The sequence below is a fragment of the Catharus ustulatus genome, chromosome 7 (assembly GCF_009819885.2).
Source record: "Catharus ustulatus isolate bCatUst1 chromosome 7, bCatUst1.pri.v2, whole genome shotgun sequence".
Classification (NCBI taxonomy): domain Eukaryota; kingdom Metazoa; phylum Chordata; class Aves; order Passeriformes; family Turdidae; genus Catharus; species Catharus ustulatus.
The window spans coordinates 19619131-19643997 of NC_046227.1; the positions used below are offsets into that span (position 1 = coordinate 19619131).

The 24867-nt window shown below is 37.9% G+C and overlaps 1 protein-coding gene across 4 annotated transcripts in view; it reads right to left on the reverse strand.

Annotated features, from left to right (window-relative positions):
* Window positions 1-24867, reverse strand: part of B3GALT1 (beta-1,3-galactosyltransferase 1) — a 179506-nt gene that overhangs the window by 73953 nt on the left and 80686 nt on the right. The gene's annotated exons all lie outside the window — the stretch shown is intronic.

Below are 24867 nucleotides of genomic sequence, written 5' to 3' on the forward strand. Positions count from 1 at the left end.
ATCCTACTTACATGCTACAGAGTGAATATGTTGATATTATTGATTGAAGATCATTCAAGGGAAAATGGAACTTCAGTACTATAGGAAGTTTCTTTAGGCTTTCTTGGCTTCTAATTAGTTACCTGTAAATGGAACGAGCACACACCTGTGGTGCAATGATTTCTCATTATTTATAAAGGTTTTATGAGAAATCATTCTGAAAATTAGGAACATAAATAAATATTTATTACACTAAAAACACACTTTTAAGCAGAGCAGTAGAGGAATTCCATTACTTGAGTCACACGCTGCACATAAATAAATAAAAAGAATGTTTTTTCCCATGGCAACTTTTTTCAGTAAAAATTATTTCTAAGATGTCTTACTGGAATAAACTATTCAGGAATTAGATTTCTACAAAAATGAATAAATAGTGAGATAACATTCCTTGGGAAATTCACAGGACTTATAGTTTGTGAATCCACAAATTCATCTGTGATTATCAATAACGATAGATTTTTTGCTTTTCTCACATTTTTATATGCAATAAAGCCGATATGCAGTTTTGAAACAATATTTCTTCCCACATGGTGCAAGGAAATATGCTGGTTTTGTAACTGACTGTATTAATTTCATATCCCAGTTTGTATACCATTGAGAGTAAAATGTGTTATTAACTATACATCTATATCACACTTTTAGAGAGAATGATGAATGATGAAGTTTACCACATGTCCCTGAGAACTAATTTTTTCTCAACTTCCAAAAACATTTATTGCATTCCAGTCCCTGAAAAGCTTTTTTGAAGTGTTTGCTTTCTTATGCTTATTTATATCATCCTATTTTTAAGATAGTTTAGATTTCTAGATTAACATGTTCCATGTCCAAGCTTTGGATTTCATGTCTCTACAGTGTTTAAGAAGGAAATAGCAGTATTACTTGAGATATTACTGTGGTTCTTACTGCTGTTACACCTGTGATTGCTATGCTGGGGCTGGATGAATTTGGTGTTTAATAGGAAGGACATGTTGTTGTTAGTGAGCTAGAATTCTATCCTTGAAAAAACTGTTTCATTACTTTTCTTCTCTGGCAATGGACTGTGAACAAAATTCCTTTCTTCTAATGGCAAATCTTGCGCACAAAAACCTAGTACACAATGTTAATTACAAGACCAAGTTCTGAAATATTCATAGGATAGGTGAATAGGCAACTGTAAACTCTTTGCTTTTAAACATGTATGACCAGAAAAAAAAAAAAAAGGCTTCAATTTAATATATTCCTGGACCCACTCCACAATCATCTCTTTTGACTGCAACAAAGAATGAGATAAAAGCTTTTCAATTCTGGGTAACAGAAACTGATGTCTAGAGTGCCTGGTGAGTTTTCTTTTCTTATCTGCTAATTCCCAAGTGCTGATCTTTTCACTGTTGAACTATAACGTTCTTACACAGCACAGAAAGAACGTGGATGAGCTTAACACCATTTTTGCCTCAGTCCCCAACTATATCTGATGGTGTTTTTTCAGGAAATCTTGAGATAACATCTTAAATTTCTTGGCAGTTAGACAGCTGTTTGCCTTTATGCTTTGGACAGTCATCCTTGCTTCCGAATAAATGGAACAGTTTACCCACCTCAGCAGATAATAGTAAGTATTACTTAAGACCAGGAGTAACACAGTTTCCCATACAGAGGAACAAAATGCCAAGTTATATTGAATTGTAAAGTTACAGAAAAACTGTGTGATCTCTTAGTTCTAGATACTGGTAATTACCTGTGTTTCTGTTATTATGTGTCTGTACATAAGACCCTAATAGCAGTTACTTGACGAGTGAAATAGTGATGCTGCTCACAATGTTATTTAGCCAATGAAACTGTAATACTGTATGATAGTTTTAAGTCTGGAAAAGGTTTCCAGTGGCCTAATTCAAGTAAACTCAAGCCTGATGGATAATGTCAGAATTCAATGAAGGGCTTCTTTAATTTTGGAAATATTATAATATTATGGTAAATATTGCGTATTTTAAATTGGTCATGACTTTTAAGTTATTCAGTCTTATGCTTGATACACTGTGTGAAGAGATGGTAAATGGAACACCTGCATGTTTCAGACTGAGCTAATTTCTATGTTTCAGCCTTCAGCAGGTTGCTGGCTAAGTGGGTAAATGTGCTGACAGAACACCAGGGGAACTTCTTTGTAAGAAACTGGTTCTCTTAGCTTCCACTGAAGATCTGCTTTTGAATTCTGCTATAATTTCATTGAAATCATTCCATTCTCTACATAATGGTTTGATTTTGACAAATTGCCAGATTTTCTTTAAACCCCCCCCAACTTCTGGTGCTCTTTCTTTGATGCATTTATGAGGGACATCATGGTCTAGAGGTAGTGCTGCTTTCTACTACCTCTGCTGTAAGCAGGAGTGGATATTTAGGTGGTAGTTATTTTCATCAGTGCACACCTGCTAAGACTTTTTAAACAATTGGCAGAAATACATATTCTGAATATATACTAAAAAGTATAAAATTTCCAGCCAGACAAGGTGTCAATTTGATGAATAATATATGGGATCTATTTGACATGTTTTCAAGGTTCCATTAAAAGGAAAAATGCTGGACTTCGTAGCATATTATGTTTGCTGTTATTACTATGTGCTTATATATTTGATCTGATAATTTAATAACATATCTAATATAAGTTCTTGGGAACATTTTTCATACAAACATAATCAATTTCAGTCTAGCTCTTCATGTTCATGAGTGACTGCTTTAGATTCCTGCTGTTCAGACTGTGAGAGCAGCCAGGGAAGGAATTGTCTCAATACTCGCCTTTAATTCTGAACCATGTACACAGGATGAGGATTTAGTTATCTTTTGCAAATAGTTCTGTAATGCAGACTGGATCTCAAAAGGTTACTGTGATAAGTTTCTTGCTCTTGCATCTCTCTGCTTTAATTTAAGGCATTTCCATTGGGATGCAGCAGTCTGCTTTTCTCATTTGATATTTACTTTATTTCCGCTGTGATTTAAACTTGCCTACATGTCAATTTTCTTACCTCTTTAGAAAATTCAGTGATTGCTTTTTCCCTTTCACTAAAATGTCTTGTTTCTAGGATTTTTTTTTCTCTTGTATAAGTTGGCATGTTTCTAGTGAACTTCTTGGAAATTTCATTGTTTCTTCAGTCATTAAAAATCTCTTCAGAGTTTGAATGTAGGACTGACTTGTCACAGTTCTTATGTGCTGAAGTGATAGTCACTGTAAACTCCCAGATTTCTTTTTAGTGCACATCTGGAGAATATTAAATAAAGGAGAGACATAAGAGTTGTAGTAAATAATGTGGTAGCAGTAAAATAATGTAAAATGAAGTATAGGCTTTTGTGTAGGAGGTTAAGCTACAGTATTATCCATTCAGCTTGCTTTAAGAAAGAATGAGCTATTCTAAGATTCCAATGAAACAGTTAAAATAATAATTTTAGTTAATCAAAAGATGTCTGTATATTCTACTTTCTTAAACATGGCTACATACACTGGTTGTGGTTTAAAATGGATTTTGTTGTTACCTTCTGTGTTGCTGCATTGCAGTTGCTGAGAGTTTATCTATCAGTTGGCTTATGAAACATTTTTTTGTCTTGCTTTGCTTAAGTAGTTCAATTTGCATTCTTTTTAAACTGAGATCTTTCTATTTTACAGTTTCAAAAAGACAGAAGTGTAGGTGACAGAACTGCAGAGGTATGGATGCTTTTACCTTGTGGCCTTTATATTTATCAGTGCATGAGTGACTTTCAAGACCTAGTGTTGATTACTCAGTGGTTCTTACTGAGAAGTAGGTTAAAAGGCACTGCATAGCCAGTGGAACTTAGTAATGAATACTAGTTTTGTTTTGGTGCTGCTGTTATGCTCTCCTATTGACTCAATGTGATAATTTCACATCTGATTTTTGTATTTCCTTTTGGCATCAGTCTGTTTCCTCTCCCGTTTTGAATTTGTTTCAACATGGGATTTGGGCAGATGCGTGTTCTGACTTTGTCAACCTTCTGCACTGGGCACTGTCCCTCTGAAATGGCCCTGCAAATTTAGATTCCCTACATTTAAGAGAGGAGGCCATGTAGAAAAGGTATTCTGGAATGCACAAGTGTCCAACAGATCACTTGGGCTGTGAAGTCACATTTCTGACCGAAATGTACTGTCACCAGTGCTTCAACTAGCGGGCTGATGATAACGATCAACAGAATTGTTTGTCAGTGGAGGAGCCAGGTTACTGATAATCCTTATCAATCACTCAGAAGGAGTGGGGTAAAAACTATTGTTTCATGACTGTTGAGAACATATTAGTGCTAGTACAAGTTCCATTTCACTATGAACAGAATCAAGGTAAGAATTCCTGCTCTACTTTAACTGTACAGGATTTATTGGAATCCAGACCATTTCCCTCCTCTTACAGCTGAGGTGAAGTTTCTAAGACTGTAGAGGTAAGTCTTTCTTCCCTGCTTCTAAAGGATGAGCCATAACCACATCAGTTTTTTGGGGAGGAGGCTGAAAGGATTTGGTTTTATGTTTTTACCTTTTTTAAATTTTTTTTTAAATTTTTTTTAATCTCAGTACCTATCTATCCATTAAAGCAGCTTTATGCATTAAGATGGTTGTAAAAACATTTCACAGCAATTCTCTGTGAGCTGCCGCCCCTCTTGGAGTTTTTGCCTCCCCTACATACAGGTTCTTACCTTATTTATTATTGGTTAAATAATTAAAACTGCCTGTACCAAAATGCTTCATTGTTGCAAACTGCTACATGTCATGGTGATGGATTGCCAAAAAAATGTTTTCAATCGTGTAGTAATAATTTTAAAAATTACAAATGGGCATTAAATGAATAGCTGGCAAAGTTAAAAGATTGTACAGTCAAAGGTCAGAATAATTGTGGTGCTGTGAGTACTTTTCAAAAGGTTAACTCATCCATTTTAACTTCAGTGGCATTTTGGTGGCCTTTTAGAGAAGCAAGCAGGTCTGTACCAGTGCAAGTTTAAAACATGCTTGACTTGAATTTTAGAATACTTTTCTAATCATGAAGAAGATCATGAAGGAATTTTTATATTCAGATTTCCATGTAATTTAACAGCAATGTCCCTACATATTTTTGAAATTAATTTAACTTTCTTGGCAAGCTTTTTGTGGAGAAGGGAGAAATTATAATTTTCATAATTGCGACTTGAGATTTATTTTCCACTCAAGGTCAGGCCTTCTGTTCTTTAGGTAACAGATTTTGGTCTGACAGACGCTAAATCGTGTAGTTATGATAAAAATCATTAATTGATTGCTCAACAGGTGTTCCCGATCCTTAAGGAAGCTATTGAAATATATTTTTTAAAATAAAGCAACATGAATAGGTAATCTCAAGCTGGCTCATTAAAAATGCTTGTAGATGCTTCTGTTTTGGCATCAATTAAATTATAAGCCAATTATCATATTAAGCAGTATATGCATTCTAAGAGATCTTAAAAGTGTACATATATATCTGATTATAAAGAACAAATGAAGCAACAGGACCAAGAAAACAAGCCCTTTAAAATATATATGTTCTCCTTTACAGAAGAGCAAATTAATTAGGCTTCTACAAACACACAAGTCCTGGTCTGGACTGTAGGTAGGCACGAAGAATCAATGTTACGATAGAAATAATTATAGCAGTTGTGTTGACGCTTTTCCTTACTAGGGATATCTTGTTAAAAGGAACAAGATATCAGATTTCAGTTAGGACTGAAGGAGAACTAGAGAGTTTTCTGAGGTCACAGAATGTCTTGTAATCTTGCTATTGTTTTGGAAGATATTTAAAGACCTTTCTAAATTCTCTTTCTGAGCTGTCCTCATTATTTGTGTCATTCTGCTTGTGGTCTGCATTGATGTTGCTGATATTGCAAGCACTGGAATGGATTAGCACTGGTTACACATTGAATTCAGTATGCATGTCACAATATCAGTGGCAAATAAATTTCAGTACTTGCTGAGACATTTTAATTAGAATTTTATGTATCATTAAGAACGTCTTTGCTTTTGCTTCTGGTTTTCCTAGCTGATATTATCTCTGCCTCATGTGTCACTAGAGACCCAAAACTGGAATTGTTTTTCCTGGAAAAATTTTACAGTTACATATTCTTATGACACTTAGACTGTTCTTTGCTCTATCCACACTGCATAGCAGCAAAAGGCAGTGAGTGCAGCCTGTATAAATCTGCTGTTGACACTCTGATCTCATTTGGCCCCCTTCCTGGCCTGACAATGGATGAAGTTACAGACCACTGGGAAGCTGAGAATGGTATGAGCTCTTTTGTGTGTCTGATGATTCCCCCCCATATCTAACTAGGATTTCAGGGATTTGAGTTTGCCTAGGATGTGTACTGTGGGTGGACATGAGTCTAAGTCTCAGTCTCTTGGTGCACGACTAAGATTCTTGTGTTTGTTTTAGAATATTTGGATGTAGCTTGCTCTGGCAATTGCTTAATTGAAAAACCATCTCTTAAGAAATGATATAAACCAAAGATTTGGTCAGTTTTTGTGTCTGATACACTTATGCAGTATATTTGAAATGTAGATGACAAATGAATACACCTTTTTTTTTGCTGTGAGCTAAAAAAGCAGTGAAATAGCTGAAAACTGAAACTATGTAAAAAAATAAATTTTCACAGCTGTAAGTGGACATCTGAAGGAGAGAATATGTTTAGATTAAATGCTTTTATTTCCAACAAAATAGAAAATTATAACTTTTGATATAGGACTATTATTTGTTAGAGAAGGCATGTAGGCATGACACACTGGATTTTAAAAATACTTGCATCCCTCTTTGAGATTACTTTTAAATAATTGCACAGTCACAGAGGGCAGAAGGTGGAGGATGACTCAGATCTGGGAACTGGAATATGGAGTGGTCATGAAGTTACCCCTTCCAAGTGAAATGAGTATTAATAGACAGAAGACACTGCTTTAAAATAGCCATTACCAAGGTGGCTAAGATGATGTCTAGAAGGGAAGGACATGAGATCAAATAAATGTAATGGACAGAAGTAAAAATTTTGTTCCAACAGTTTGTCTGATGTCCAGCTAGGGAGTTGCCCTGTTCTAGGATATATAGGTGTTTGTTCTGGGGAAGCTTTGGGTAGGGGGGTTGACAGTCATGAAGCTGACATATCAGCAGTTCTGATTTGCTTGCAGAAACAATTAGATGATTTTTATTTTACAATCCAGGTCTGGACACAGAATTAGAATGAAGTTTCTAATTTGTCTGAAACTTCTTGCTCAACTTCACTGAGGATCACTGAGCAGCACATCTGTGTTTTTCATAGTTTGTCAGTAATAATTTTCTTTACCTTAATGTGATTTTTTTTTGCATTCTTTTAGCAAATAATCAGATGTATGCCAAGTTTTTTCTTTATGAATGTAAAACTCTTTATCCATGTTAATAATGTATTTAGCCTGGACTCCCAAGTTAAATCTGTTTCTTGAAAGACTGCTAGCATTAAATATTATTAGGGCATATTTAAAAACAGAAATGAGTGAAATTAGATGGTGTTTTGAATGTGCTACATATTTTCAGAAATCCTAGTTGGCCTAAAAGCATATGTTGTGCTACTGATTAATTAGAGTAATGGAACTACAGCTGTCATGAAGACAGTATTTAGTGTTGCAGAATCATCAGCTTTCACGCATCTAAAATCTTCCTATCCGTAAATATTACTCTGAAATTTTTAATTTTCCATCTTTCACCTCAAAAGCAAGGTTCTTTATGGTTTTAGAGCTGTTGAAGTCTTCTTTACTCTATCTGTTTTCCTCAACGTAGAAATAGCCAAAATTCACTTCTCCTTGTTCTGTTCCCTGCACATACTTCCAGGCTCTCAGATAAAAGAAAACAGATTTTACAGAAGGACAAGGGGTTCTTTTATGCATCTGAAGAAATGCACTTTAGTGTAAAAGTTGGAAAATTCAGCATAGCACTCAAGAGAGGTGGGTTAGGCCAGTTATTCAATAGATAGTGTAAGTGACAGAATGGGTTTTCTGTAACCATAGGACTCTCTGTTAAATTGAATATTTGGAATATAGCTTCAAATGACTGTGTACCTGCTGCTGGCTGATTTAGAATGATATATAAAAAAGTTGTACATTTTAATGCAGAATTCCAGGCAGTGAGCAAATGGAGATGAACTATAGAGACAAATTATTTCCTCAGCTCTCAAGTCCTAACTGTCCAGTTAGAAAAGACAAAATAGCCCTACAGTTGCATCCTAGAAAAGGTTTCTTAATGAGATATTCTGCAGGGCCATCCTGTTCAGTCTTTTCTCTGGAGGACCCTGAATGCAAAGGAATTCTAAAATAGCTACTTTCCTTCAGCACAAGATCTGTCTTACACTGCTGGAGCTTGTAAGGAGGCCAAGATGTCATTAATTGCTGATTTACGTGTGATCTACATAGCTTTTATACCTTAATTGCTACATTTATGTGAATTCTTACTTTGTTCTCAGCAAATTCTATCAGGATCCTCCAGCTGACTGTGATGCTGGATTTTTAGGAGTTGGATTTTTTAATTCTGTCCTTGTGGAGACAAAAATTAATGGTATTCGAAGGTACAGAACTGTATGATCACCATTTTTTTACTGAGGTTGTTAGTTGGCATCTCTTGCCTCCCTTCTTCTCAGAGTTAATCAGTTCCCTACAAGTTACAGGTCACTGCTCCTTCAATTCCTCTGGCCATTTAAGCACAAGAAGCTCTTATAAAGATGAGCAGTCCTTGTGCTGCTTTTGTACGAATTACGTGCAGCCACACTAACTGGACAGTGTCGGCATTTAGGGGCTCACCAGAGTTTGTCCTTCTGGGCTAAAGGATGTTTGTGGCTGGTGAGAGACTTTTGAGAGACTCTACCATTGCAGGAAGGTTCAACTGCTGGCAGGAATATGATTCACTCTCAGAAGTGGTTGCAGTTTTTGAAGTTAATTGTGTTTAATTGGATCTGACTGTGTTTTCAGATAAACCAAATAATATGTTCATTTGAATTTGCTATCAAACTTCTAATTCTTGGATTAAAAAGCTAAAGAAATTGCATGAGACAAAGTCCTGTGTTGTAATTACTGCTGGCATTTAACTAGAGTAAGGGAATTCAATTCCTATTGAACAGATAAGTTGGGGTTTTTTTACAGAAAAAAAACCTTGGCCATAATGTATATGTAAATTTAACTCGGAGCAGAAATGGAAGAGCTTGAAGACATTTTTAGACATAAAAGAAAGCTTATGGGAAACATAATGACACTATATTAAAATATATTATAAGAAGATAAGTACAAGAAATTAGACGACAAAATTGTTGCCTTTTTTTCAAATACATTGACTTTGGAAAAAAGGAATGTACTGAGCTGTAATATCTGTGTGTTTAAGAATTCATGCAGCCATACATATGAATTACTTTTGCCTTCCCTGGTAAATATATTTTTATGAACTGCTACCATGGAAAGTAGGGGTGGAACTCTCATCGACTTTAATGGCACTGAATCAGACCTTAGTTGTACTTCATCATAAATATTTTTCAACTTCAGGCATCAGGATCAGGGATGTATGTTTATAGTGAATTATTTCTGCATCATCATAGCCTCAGAACTCAGTTTAGCATTATCTTGAAGCATTTGATAATTTTTATTCTGGTTTCCTCATTTGAAGCTTTAAGGTACATGGTTTCAAAGGATAAAGTCATTGGGCTTTCCAACACTTGTAGCTGCCTGCCAGTTCCACCCAAGCAGGCCCTCCTGCATGTGTTTTGCACAGCTGAAGGCTTTTGGAAAGGAGTCACTTGTACCTTCCTCTGTCAGTGAAAAAACACTTATCGATGTTTATGCAAACAGTGAGCCCGTGACAAGTCCTAGTGCCGTAGCAAGGGAAACAGTAAACCTATGGGAAAGGGCTATAGAAACTTGCACTGCAGTACTTTCTGTTTCTGTTTTACTATCTAGGTATTCAAGGAAAATAAAGATTTAAATTAAGGCTTGAAATGTGTACCCATGCTGTATGCAAGTCTAGCCTTTTCCAGTCTGTTTCATTGTATTGTTCACGCCACCTTCACACAGGGAAATCTCATATCACGATCATCATGATTATCATCTAGAACTAGAATAGTTGAGTGGGGTCAAAGTGAGTTTGTTTTCTGCAAGTACTCAACACCACTTCGTGTACCTTATGCCCAGTTTTTCTGTATGGTGGTGAAAAATTGTAAAATTTTGCAGGGGGCTAGTATTTGCCACAAATGCTTTTCTTGCACAGTATTCTCTCTGAATTTTCTCAATAAATGTATTTTACCTCAATACATGCAAAAACTAGTATTTGTGTGTAACCATGGCATCATCACTACTTGAAAATGTTTGTAGTGGTTGTGTTTTATCTGTGGCAATCCAGAAGGTGAGGTTTCAGGAAGACAAAGTATATTTTGTTAAAAGTAAGTGATATGGCTGGGTAAAACAGATGTGCTTTTGGGAACATAATATTTTCTAGGTTTGTTTTTTTTTTCCCCAGCTATGTCAGTTGGTCCAGTAAATCTGTTCTCTCTGCCTCTCTTCTCTTTGCCTCACATGTAATGGTTACATCATTCACAACTCATTGTTTGGTAAGGGAAGTCCCTGCGGTGTATGTTAATTTATGGCTAAGGGTAGTGTTTTGACTCTCTGAGCATGCCCTGTGTCATGTTATTAGATTGATTATGTTAGGGATATATTAGAAGGTGTGCTAGATATCAAGAGAGAAGTTTCCTAGAGATTAGAATTTAAGTGAAAACTGACAGGCTGTCATAGCCTTTGCACAAAGCAAAACCCAGTGATGTCCATTAAAAAATGTAATTCAACTACAATGATGAGAAAACTGACTTACTTCAAGTTTTCTATCAGTAATTAGGTTTCAGTGAAGAGTATTGTGAGGCTACTCCAAGTAATTACAATGATTTTCTTGCCCAGACCTGTAACTTTGTTTTGTGCATGCCATCGGGATTTCTTTATGGCACCTACCTCAGAGGTACCATTCTTTTGCTACAGCACAAATTACTGTAAATTTTACATTTGCAGGTCAGTGCAAGGTAGAGGTGGAATTTCTTCTCTATCCACAGGTAATCATCATCCCTTTAAAAATTGCATTGTTGATTTGTACACACCAAGGACATTTCATTGCTAGCTCCTAGTCATGTGGATAGTTAAGGCAATTCATCAACACCATGCTTATGCATTTTTCAAATTAAACAATCTGTTACATTAATTTTCTTGCAGAACAGGAAAAATGACAGATTGTATTTTCAAACTTGGCAAATTATTCTAGGATCCTGGTGTAGAAGGCATGCATGATCACAGTGGAAGAATAAGTTTTTACAAGAAAGCAGAATTTTAAAATGTTGTAGCTAGGGAGTTCTGTTATAGTTCTGGTATATAATTAATGAACTGCTTTTGCACATGTAGGAGCCAAAATAGAAAACAGAGTTATAATTGCAAAACATAAAACATTGTGGGGAAATCTCCCAGAGCCTTATAGGGAGGTAGAATTAAATCATTGTTGTTCCATACTTACTCAATATGCAGTCAAAAATCAAAATATTTTTCTGGCCCTTATTCAAAAGCCATAGTAACAACAGCCCACCAACTGAAGCCCCTTAATGTGAGCATTTCTATTTCTCAGAAATATTGCTGTTACTTGGTAGAGATTTAAATACACAAAACCAAAAAGCCTTTGGAATCTTTTTTATTCCCTCTTTCCTGTCCTTAGACTTACCACAATTAGTGGTCAGACCTTAGTTAAAATGTTTTGGTGTTTCCCCTTAACTTGCATTACTTACGTTAGTGTGTTTTCCTGGTTATGGTTTTGTCTGTTCCTGCCACACGTATAAACACAGTATCATCATCTGGATTAGGCCCTGAACCTTTACAGAGATACTGCACAAAAAGGTACATGAAATCCAATACTGGCATGGCCATCTCCACTGAAAGCACTGTTTTCTATAATGCATGTTTTCAGATGATTTTGAACAGTATTTCTGCACAGGCATTTTCTACTGAAAACCAATTACAGTAATTTCACGAATACAAACCGCAGCAATTTGACAAAAATTTTGGTGGAAACCCGGAAGTGTGGCTAATAGTCGGGGGCGGCTAATCTGTGAATAATTTTCTGACATTTACAACCCCAGACGTGCCAGCCAGGGCGCCGAGGTAAGCACCTGCCAGTAAAAGCCGGCATTCCGCAATTGCTCTGTTGCCCTGGCTCCCTGCAGGCAGCACGGGGGCGGGGAGAGAGGCGGGAGAGCTCCTTCTTCCCTCCTCTGCCGCAGCCCGGGGGAGGACGGGGGGAGGGTGCGCGCCGCCATTGCCGCGGCTCGGGGAGGACGGGGGGGGGGGGCGCGCCGCCATTGCCGCGGCCCGGGGAGCCGACGGGGGCCCTGCACCACCATTGCCGCGGGTCGGGGAGGAGGGGGGGAGCCCGTGCCGTCATTGCCACGGCTCGGGGAGGAGGAGGGGTGCTCTGCCCCCGCCCTCCACCACCGTGGCGGGAGCAGGGGGTGCTCCGTGCCTGGCCGGCGCTGCGGCGGGAGCGGGGCCGGGGCGAGTGAACCCAGAGGCGGCGGCCAGCCGCGAGTGGCAGCGCCGGGCTGGGCCACCTGGCCCCGTCAGCAACCCCTAGCGGGCCCAGCCTGCACAGCCTTAGTTGAGCCAGTAAACCCCCCGCCATGCCGCGACTCTGTTAGTATTTGGCAACTTTGTTGCATGTGGGTCCTTGCTGCCAACGACAGAGCGGCTTATATTCAGGTGCGGCTTATTTATGGACGAAAACCGAAATATTTGCCAACACCCAGAGATGCGGCTTATACTCAGTGCGGCTTGTATTCGTGAATTTACTGTATTTGTAACTTGATACCAAAAATAACTATGGTTTCCAAGAAGAATGAAGACCATAGCTCAATAGTTCATTTATTTATCCATCCTGCACAGGAATTTGTAACATACCCTGAAGCTGGAGCAGCTGGATTAAATTTTGCCAATATACATAAAGGCACATGGTGTTCTCTGCATCCAAAAATTTGTAAAAGCATGTGATTTTCAAATAATGCAGTAGTTAAAATTTAGGTGCTTTTTTCTTTTCCTTTGAAAAGAATTGGCAAGATGTAGCATTTGATTTTACTTGTTTTTTCCTATACTTTGTGTTGTAACATCAGTGAAAAACTGCAGAATAGTTGTTGGTGAGTAGAACAGACCCATAGGGAAAAACCTAAACATGTGTATACCATGAGCATGAAACTGAATTAATTTACCCAGTCCTGATAGGTAGGATGTGATGCTTTACTTCTTGTGATTTTCACAGAGCTTTTACCTGCAGCAAACAGCCTACTCTTCAATCCTGGGATGCCTGATTTGAAATATCTGTCCTACTTAAACACTAGACCAGATATGCCATGTTCCCATCAAATTCTGTTTCATAATAAAGTAAAATTGTTGTAAGATTGTTGTAATTGTTGTAAGAACTCAGATTATTTTTTTTTAAAAGCCAAACCATCTCAAGAAATGTGTGGCCCCATTACAGGAAAAGATGACAATTGTAGTCCTATATACACCTGACTTAATATACTTGTTTATTTAGAGGCAGAAGGTAATGGAAACGATTTGAGCATTGTTTTATAAACATGCAGTAGAACTTGCTGCAAAAATCCTTAATACAATCCTCAAGGTAGCTGGTGCATTAATACATTTTTGCTTGGTCCGGCACAGAGTTTCTAGTCCAAACCCTGAAGGCAGTTGCTTTTAAGCAGGGCTAATTATTTCAGACCAAGCTATGTATCCTCCACTTTTGGAGCCAGATGAGCTGCTGGCTGAGATTTTTTTGCCTATAGTCTGTGAAGACTGTGTATGCTTGTTGTCCTGCAAAGAATCTTTAGCTGGTCTTAAATCTTGTCACTCAGTTCTGCCTTGAGGAAGACAACACTGGGTTCACTCCAGAGGCTTATTTAGTAGTGTCACTAAATTTTTGTTTAGTGGCAGGTTTTTGAAAAAAATTGAAGATGTTTAAATCTATACATTTATATTAAAAAATGTGAAAGACTATAAAGAAATAAGAGGTATGTACATGCAAATACTTTATTTTGACCCTGGTTCTTTCCCACTATTGCAGTTGCAAAAAAAAAGTATGCCAGCTATTTAAGCCCTCTTTCTGTAGTCAAAGGCATGAGGTAAGTGTAAGACGACCAATTTTACATACTTTGCTACATCTTATTTAATTTACATGGGCAGTTAGACATATCAGCATGTGAGAAGGCCAGCTTCTTTTAGAACAGGTTCTTAGGAGGGGACGCTGTTTCATAAATTGTCTGCAGTTGAGGCAGCCATGGGTGAAATGGCCTTTCTTATTAAATGTCACAAGATTTAATGTCACAGTATAACTGGGATGGAGGGATAACTGAGCGAGGCTCAACATGTCTTTTTCTGCTAACACATTATTAATCTACAGGAGTTTTAAAATATGTCTAATAAAGACCCTATTCTGTTGAAAATTGTTAGCTCATAAGAAAAAAAACCCCAATCTATTTTATTGCAGAGCTCATGAACAACAATTACAGACTTCCTGCACAGAGAATTTAATTTGTGAGTAAAGTATACAGCAGAATGGGGCACAATAAGGAATTTATGAAACATAAACCCTTAAATATTTACTTTTTTAAAGCAGCAAAAAACCTACATATGTAGCACCCAAACACCATAAAACCGGTAACCACTGAAAACTGATATATTTGGAAGTGTCAGCATTTAACCCTCATTTGAGAATTTTCTTTCAGTAATTTGACTTGATTTAATTTAACCAATAATTTATTGATATAATGAATTCCTAGAGAGTTATTAGTTAAATACAACTAACCAATTTGTTGATGAAGACTCTTCTGTCTGAATAAAAGAGCAGTGTAGAACATTAAAGACACTGTTGTTTCTCGAAATTTTAGATTTTTCTACTGCTTTTCAAGTAAAATACAATACCAATAGAGAAGTCTTTTGTAGACATAATTATATTTCTTTTGGTTGCTTTTTGAAATAAAAAGAATAAATTATGTCAAGGGTTATATCACAGAATCATGGATTTAGGTTGGAAAAGACCTCTAAGATCATCAAATCCAGCCATTTACCAACCCAGCACTGCCAAGTCCACCAATAAATTCTGTCCCAAAGAGCATCTACATGTCTTTTAAATACTTTGACATCTCCTGAGAAAACACTGTCCTACATCATACAGCTTTTGCCACTAAGAATCACTTAGAAAGTTGAAAAAAACCCAGAATTCCCATATTCTTTTGTTACTGTTTCTCATTTGAAAAAAATATTGACAAGCAGTTGAAGTACCTTTATTTTATTTTCTCTCAGAAAACATTCTTACCAAAGAACGACTTTGCAACACAAATGCTGCATTTCTGCACTAAAAGTCAGAAATGTTTCTAACCAGAAATATTTTGAGAAAAAAATTATACTCTAAAGAAAACAAACAATGACTTTTCACTGAAAATTTGGGCGCCACTTTGGTGTAATTCAGAGGGATACGAAGTCTGCATGTGTTGGGATTTTCTTTCTTGTTGGGAATATATGAAGTTTTTTATAGCCAATAACTTGAAGTACTTAGGAAGCTAAATCTTTATAAATGTTCTAGAAAAGCAAGTCCTACAATTTAAGAGTAGACACTAATTTTAGATGAGAAATAAAAGAAGGTTAACCAAGACATATATTTTCTGTCTTCTTCCCTTCAAAGAAATAACAGAAACAAAGGGTGCCTATACTGATTAATCAAAATGACAGTAAAAATGCTTAGACTTTTATGCAAATTCACTCACTTTCCAGTTATTTTTGCCCATTTAACCATTTCCTCATTAATTATGTTCTGCATAATTTTATCACATTACCTTAATCTATCTTCACACTCTGAGTTTACAAAACATCTTAGTCATGCAGAATGGCTGAAATAAATAGTAAAGAATGTCAGAATACTGCCTTTTCTAAAATAGCTGCAGTAGAAAAATATGAAAAAAATTGGTCCATCTGATAGTATTTGCAGGAGAGGTTTGTCATGAGGAAATCCTTCTTACAAAGTAAATGATTTTATTAAAGGACTTTCCTAAATCTTGCTTGCAAGAGGAAATAATCAGAGATTTATAACCAGCCAATCTGATAGCACTTAACACTATTCTTTTCAATACAGTATCAGTTCAAATGTATTCAGGTCTCCAACGAGGAGGGATGCCAGGCAGAGCATGTAGGTAGAAGAATTCTAGAAGCTAATGTGTTACTCCGTTGAACTGTGGTGCAACTTCCCCATCTGTCAGTTTTTTGTAGGCTCAAAGAACTGAATACAGGCAGCCTCAAATGACTAATTTGAAAGTGGTGATTCTGAGTAATGCACATTTAACAGGTATCCTGTCTTTCTTGTTGGACTGCCAGACAGTTGCCCAAAGTTTACACATCCTTTGCCTAGGATGCCTATTTCTGCAAAAAGTAACTGAGGGGAAATCTCTGTAAGACATCTTCCACTCATATAGTTCACTCTGAAATATTGCATAGTTGAAACTCAGAAGAGTAACTCCCTACAGAAGAACCATATAGCAAGCTCAGTTGTTTCCAGGTACTCATAAATTACTGTGCAGTTCTCCTCCTGATATTTGCAGCTTACCATTAGAGAAGATGAAGAACTTAGCTTAAAAAAAAAAAAAAAAAAAAAAAAAAAAAGGAAAAATATGCAAAATACTATTCTATTCCAGCTGGCTAAAAAATTCCTTAAATTTTTTGGGCCAGCTTGTGTCCTTGTGAATTCAACTGGAAGAACCCTCATCAAAGTCAAATCCCGATGAATTATAGACAAGGTTCTAATGGCTTTGTTTGTTTGTTTTTATGGTGTTTTGTTTTGTTTGGGATTTTTTTCCTTTTTTTGTTTTTTTTTTTTTTTTTTTTTTTGTTGTTCTGTTTTAATCTTGGAACAGTATAAATACTTAATACAAATTCTTTGTACTAAAAAAAGAGAGGAGGAAGAGCTCAAGGTGCATTTTTTCCTATACGAAGAAAAAATATGGCAAATTATCTCAGCCGTAGCTCCTCTGTGGAATAAGGGAGACAAAATGAGAGTTGTTCTCAGAATTAAATTACTGCTAATTAAACTCCCTATCTTGAATGAGAAAAAAAGCCTTTTATTCCCCTGAATTCTTATCTCTACTGATAGCCATACAAATCATAAGATAAAATCTGCTCTTGTAGAAACAATTTGTAACTGACATAGGCATATCAGGTAAACTTAACAAAACTGACAGAAAATTCTGGCAAAAAATATTTCTTGAAAGTTGTACCAGTTCTGTATCTGAAAAAGCATCTGTAACTTCTTTTGTTTGGGATGGGTTTTTGCCTTTTGTTTGTATGATGACATAGTGCAGTTGCCTGCAGAATTATAAAGACCATCACCAGTTCAAAAATTTGAAGTACCTCTTAGAGGTCATTCTCAATATTACTTTGGCAACCAGATATGGAAAGTGGGAATAGTATGCCTTAGAAAGCTTATTAAAAGAGGATTTTCATTTTGCAAAATGGATTAATGAATTAATCCTATCTTATTTGCTCAGAACTAAAAAAATCCAAGAAATTTCTGTATCTCCTGGGGCAACCTGTCAGAAGTCCAGACATGGACTATCAATGTGACTTCCATTCAGTGAAAATCCATAAAATCCTGACCACTTCTGGAAAATACTTCTGGTTTATGAAAAAAGATCTTGAAAAAATCTGTTTGCTGGAATATTTCCGAACAGTTCTGTTTATGTGGTTTCCATGATAGCTGGGCATAATGTGCTTAATGCACATAGGTGTTAGCAATATTTCTAGTAAAAACAGTGGAACCACAATTGTTCTCTTCAATGTTCGCATGTAAATATGTGCTATTGAATTGTCTGGGTGAATGGTGACAATGTAGTCTGTAACTTTCCAGGATGAATTAATTCAAATTCCTAGCACTGCCAGCGTTCCAAGGCTGGTTAGCTGTCTCTCACCAAGACCCTCAGTTCCAGGCAAATGTAAGCCAAATTCAGAGGAGTGATTGATTAATTACTGACTCAGTTATAGTTGTAGGTACAGCCTGTTGTAGGAGTGGATAAATAGCTTTTCCATGAGAGGCAAGGGCATACTTGCCAGTATTTGGTGCAAAGAAATTGTTCTGATCATTGGTACGATCAGTGAACACCAAGTCAAGTGCCACCTGCAATAAAAGTCAAGTCTGCAACTCCCTCTCCTATATGCCAAGGAAATAATTCAACCTGTTTAAATATATGTGTATTTTAAGTCCATGTTCTTTTAGGCTAAAGCCACCAAACTTAATTTCACTCTTTAAGAGACTGAACTGCAAGTGCACTAATTAATTCACTATTAGCAACTGATGTATGTTATAGTGCTGGAGAGGCAGCTGCACAGAGTATAGAACAATTACCTCCTGCTAGGATAGCTCAGAGAAGCTTTTGTCTGCTTATTAAACGTAAGTTATAGAAAGTAAGAGGACGAATCAGAGAAGGCGTACATATGAAATCCATGCAACTCATAAGCATAGCAGTGATGTTAATATAGAAGCTGTGATACAGACATCTGTTGAAAACTTCGTAGTATAATTGTGTGGTCTTTCCTGCAGTGAAATTACAGCAAATATGGATGAGCCTTCTATTGAAAATTGTGGTCAAACTCTTTTTGAGGTTTTTGGGATTTTTTTTCATGTATAAGGCACAAGTAGGGGAGAAAGAATTTTTACACTGACAGTATGGGCTAAAAGAATCTTGCTTCTTCTGAAGTTCAGGAATGAAGCTACAAACTATAAGCATAGACATTGGAGCAGTAAAATGTTAAGTTTTTAATTTCTTCTATTAGATCAAATTCTCCAGTACTACATTCATTGTTATACTTAGCAGTAGTAAAAAAGCAGAAAACTCACAAATTCTAAAAATGCATAGGTTTTAGAATAAAGGTAAAGGTTGGTCTTTATTTCTGATGTTACCATCTTCCACAGCACAGTACATGTGGGAGAATTTATTTCAACTTTGTAGTAATATAATTTTCTGACAGAGCCACTAGAATATACAGCATCCTCTCTAAAGATGGAATAGCTAATGGTTTACTGAGAGCTTTTGTAGCCGATGTTTTCTCAGAGTTTATAAAACATACTCAGACAACCTCAATTTCATTTGAACAAAAGAGTGTTTGTGTGGCCTATTCCTCTTTTCTGTTCCAGCTTATGTTCTGCTTTGCTTTGCTGTACTCAATACTTACAGGTGCTATTTGTGTTTTTAAAAAAACCCAAAAAACCCTAAACAATGATTCAAAACAGAAAACGTGGGTTTTAACTTCTAAATTTTTGCATACATGTTCTGATGAGTTTTATGCTATTGAATATATGCATATTTGAATTATCTTATGGCCCAAGGCATACTAAAACTGCTGCGTACTTGAAAAGGAGTAAGGCACACATAAACTTCAATCTATACACTGGAGTTTACTTTAAGGAAATAGCTAGTGCCCTTGAAAATAAAATTTTAAAATGAATTGCCAGTATTGGTTATATGATCTTACCAGAAGTTCTTAAGTCATAAAATAAGGAAGGCCCACCTGATAAATTCAGTATTGGGTACAGGACACATGTTATAGGACTCTCTTTGTTGATATTATCAAACCTGAGAGTTACTGACCAATGAAAACGATTTGTCTGAAGGAGACATTAGAATTGTATCTACAGGCATTGCAATGCCTGAATTTGTGTTTTACAATAGAAAGATTAAAGTCTCATTAAATTGGATCAAAGAATAGAACTAAATTGTTTTTTTGAACTCCCTTGTCCTTTTCCATCAGGTTACTGATATATATATATATATATATATGCATGCCATGTACTTTGTTCTTCTTAGTCATGATGTTTTATGTCATAACTGTGAATTTAATTTAATGGCTTCTTTCCTTTTTTTTCCCACAATTTCGTTTTCCAAAAACCATTGGGAATTGTAAAGAAATTACAGTAATTTCACAAATACAAGCCGCACCAATTTGACTAAGATTTTGCTCCTAAACCGGAAATGCGGCTAATAATCAGGAGCGGCTAATACAACCTCAGAAGTGCCTGCCAGAGTGCTGAGCCGAGCAGCTGCAAAGTCGGCATTTTGCGATTGTTACAAATCGCTACTTTGTTGCACTGCGGGTGGAGCCTGGCTCCCTGTAGGCAGCACAGGGGGCGGGGAGAGAGGCGGGAGAGCTCTCTTTCCTCCTCTGCCACAGCCCAGGGGAGAGACGGGGGGGGCCCGGCGCCGCCATTGCCGCGGCCCGGGGAGGAGAGGGGGGACCCGGGCCGCCCCTACCGCGGCCCGGGGAGGGGGGGGGAAGCGCGCGCCGCCATTGCTGCGGCCCGGGGAGCCGACGGGAGCCCTGCGCTGCCATTGCTGCGGCCCAGGGAGGGGGGGGGAAGCCCGCGCCGCCATTGCTGCGGCTCGGGGAGCCGACGGGAGCCCCGCGCTGCCATTGCTGCGGCCCAGGGAGGGGGGGGGAAGCGCGTGCCGCCATTGCTGCGGCCCGGGGAGCCGACGGGAGCCCCGCGCAGCCATTGCCGCGGCTCGGGGAGCCGACGGGGTGCTTTGTCCCCGCCCGCCGCTGCTGCGGCAGGAGCGGGGAAACTCCGTCCCTGCCCGCCGCCGGCGCCACGGGCGCGGGAAAGCTCCGTCCCCGCCCGCCACCGCTGCCGTAGGAGCAGGGGAAGCTCCGTCCCTGCCTGCCACCGCAGGGCAGCGCCGACCCGGGGTGACCGAGCCCAGTGGCAGCGGCGGCCGGCCCCGAGCGGCAGCACCGGGCTGGACCATCTGGCCCCGTCAGCGGCCCCTAGCGGGCCGAGCCTGCACAGCCTTAGCTCAGCCAGTAAACCCCGCCCTCCCGCGGTTCTGTTACTAATTGCACGCGGGTCCTCGCTGCGAACGACAAAGCGGCTTATATTCGGGTGTGGCTTATCTATGGACAAAAACCGAAATGTTTGCCAACACCCAGAGATGCGGCTTATACTCACTGCGGCTTGTATTCGTGAATTTACTGTACAAGAAAAACAACTGGTCTAAAAAGCCACCTAATCTATACGTAGCCAAAATTTACTTTGGGAATTGCAAAGCTGGTTAGTTTTTTATTTTAGTCCCAACTTGTTCTGCACTTGATTTCACCTGGTCCATATGCAGTCCCTGCCACAGTAGAACGAATGCTAATTAGAGCTGTGAAGTGCTAATATACCACAAATAACTAATTGTAGTATTATAAAAGCATAAGAAAAAACATTTGTGGATAGATGGTCTGAAGGTCACGAGAAAAGTAAGTCAGAGAGGTCTTGCATCTATCTGTGTAATCAACCAAACTTTCACATTATGATTTTTCTCGTGAAGCAAACAAGTTTGTCTTTGGAAGTTCCCCTATCACCAGCAGTAATTTTCTGGTTTGCAAACCTGCACAAACTAATCAAACAGTAATAAGAAAGGTCTTGATCCTGTTCTCATTGACTTCATTCTGAGTTTAGCATTGACTTGGAAATGATCACTGCTGGATGGAGAATTATTACATAAAATTGAATGTGTAATGGGTGGCAGTTTTGACTTGGAATTTGTATTACACTAGGGTAACTTTCTTGTTTGGAAGAGAATTACTGGATTGAATTAGTAGAATATTTTTATTTGGCAGATATGTTAGATAATTTGTCTAGGAGTAAACTAGAAAAGTAAAATTATCAGTATATTTTTAGAGCATGTTGAAATAAGAGACAAAGCAGAAGAAACATTTATATATAGTATTCTCATACAATTTGTATTCTTTGACACAGAAAATTCAAGTCAAGGAGAGTCCTAGGCAAAAACACTTATGCCAGTGAAATTAGTAGGTGTCTCCTAATTAACTTTATAAAGCTCTTTCTTCACTTTGTTTCTTTTTCCACTTTATTGAATGATCTGTGACTTAGATCTTGACAGCATAGATGTCTGTGTTAGAAATACACTGGCTTCCTGAGTGGCAGAATTTTTATTAGTATACTTACATTTTCAAGATTTATCTTATGAGTATGTTAAACTTCAGAGCCTACTGCTTTCTCAGTTAAGAAACTTTAAAAATTGTTCTATTAAGTTTTATGTTGTCACATAAAAACATTATACTCTTTCCAATCTCTCACATCAAACTATGCACCATTTTGTCCTGATGCAGACAACATTTTCATTCAGCTTTATTTTATATAGCTCTTTCTCTGTCACGGGCCTTCTCTCTGCCAGTCATGGTTCCTTCTCCCTCCCTGTTGTGGTGCTTTTGGGGTTTTGGTTTTTTTTCCCCTCTTCAGACAGCAGGAAGTCTTTTTTACTGGAGAAAAGGCCAAAGGTGATGATACTTCTTAAGTTTGGAGGTGATTGTCCAAAAACCTGTATCTCCCTTTACTGAAGATTTCCCCTCGTCTCTTCCTACCATTCTGGGGGATGATGAGATGAGACAGTTACTGCCTATACAGCCCAGCCTGCTGCAGCAGGACACTTGTAGCTGGGTGGCCATCTCAGGTGTCATTCCAGCTGGTGCTTGGTGCCAAGCAGCATGAGCTGCTTTTGCATCCCTTAAACATCGCATCTTGCCCATCAAATACTGGGACAAAACCAATGGCACTTCATTAAAAACTATCTTTACTGATAAAGACCAAAGCACTCTCTACTTTTAAAGAAATGTTAACATGTAATTGAGTAATTTTAATGAGTACAGAAATTGTAATTCTCCAGATATACATACATGTAATGAGAGCGATTATCATGCAACAATAAACCATCACTGCTATTATAAAACCATAAACTGTTATTCAATGTACTATAAAATTCAAAATCTCATTGAATATGCAAGTTTAGCATAATTCCCACAAGCCATCATTCTTTAATGTTGTAAAATGAATGGGGGGGTTGTGGAGCTATTAATTGTTACTGACAAGCAATAACCACTGGAATGAAACTACAATTACCAGCAACCATTAATCACATTTACTGTCATCTGCAATGTCAAAAAAATAACATTCTAAACAGCTAAAAGGAATTTGTATCTCTTACATTTTAACTCACTTCACAGAAATCAGATGGTCTTTTGCTGGGATAAGCAGGGAATTACAAAAGGGTATTTTCAGTCCTGCTCAGTATTGTATTTTCCAGTTTAAAAACCCTCCCACTCTATTGCATTTTGATAGAGACCGAGGTGCATGTTTATTTCTATACAGTTATGTATGATTTATACTGTAATTGTTGCCAGCATGATGTTATTGTAGTCACGGGTTTTAAAAATAAGAAATTATAGAGACCATCTGAGCATGCAGTTCACTAGTCTGTTCCAGGAAAGCAATTAATGTTGCTTTTAGGATGCAGCTTGATCAGGTGTACTGTTCTTGGAGATGAGGGTGTAAACAACAGTGGCAGAGTCTTGCTCAGAAACCATTGTTCTGTACTTTTCCTCTTGTTTCTGTTGTTTACTTCAAGTAATTGTTTTCCTTTGAACTTACACAGTATATCAAAATCACAGATGTACATCTCTGGGAATAAGAGGATAGAAGCTGTTCAGTACTAGTGGGTGGATTGGCCATTTGTGCAGTGTAGACATGGCAGTTAAAAGGCCTTGCTTGCAAAATGGGATCTGCTTAATGAAAATTTCCCCTAAAAATAACATATAACATTGCTGGACCGTTAAGGGCTTGTTGTGGCCTTTACTCTCAAATGCTATTGAGGTTTCTTCTGAACGACAGAAAATCATTCTGAGGATTTGAGACTTTCCCAGTTGTTTACTTTGAGAGTCTGACATCCTTTGCTGGAATAGAAAGATTCAGAATTCCTCATTTAGAATGAGCAAGTGTTTTAGAAGCAGAATGAGGAAGTCTAAGGAAGAATTTGGAAGCACCAGTCCAAAATACGCTGTGAATACTTTCATTTAGAAAAAACAATGAAGTAGTAAATATTTTCTTTATTATTGTTCACTCATGGTTTCAACACTCCATAATCCAGTAAAGATATGAGTACTCTATAACACAAATCAGCAGAGTATAACATCTGTTCATAATGTACTACAAATATCCAGCAGAGTAACTTTTTTAAAAAAATACATGGGACTTGGGAACTGAACTATTTATCAAAAGAAGCCCTAAAATATATACAAATTGTATGTAGCTAGGTCTGAGGCACCTCTGAGGCACAGAGCAGTTGCTTATTTTTCAAGTTTCTGAACAGAGGTGTACTTTTAAAACTGAATATAAGTGCCTCTGGAAGTGAAAGTCAGAGGTTGATGGTACTAACAGTTTTATTATTCCAGTTATTATTTGTATAACCAGATTATTATTTACATAACCAGTTTCCCAAATTTTCAAATACTGCATTTTCACTAAAACCAACATGTATAATTGACAGGATGGTTTTACAGTGTTCAGTGTACTCATGAATAGGTTACATCTTTAAAATTCTGTTCTCTCTGAAATCTTCTTAAGATACTGTCACTCATGAACCTTGCTTACAGTAATTTCATGACCATAAGGCGCACTGGACTATAAAGTGCTCCTCCGGGAGTCGGCAAATTTCGCAATTTTGTACATTATATAAGGCACACCAGACTATAAGGCACACTCTTTTTTTCCAGCGAGGATCAGCCCCCAGCTCCTTCCGCGCGGTTGCTGGCTGAGGCCCCGCCTCAACTCGGCAGCCATGGGCCCCTGGGCCCGCCTGTACCCGGCAGGAGGGGCGTCGTGGGCCCCGGGCCCGCCTCCACTCAGCTGCTGCGCCCCGCAGTCCCGCCTTCACCCGGCTGCCACGGTCATGCCGGCTCCCCCACGCGGCTCGCGG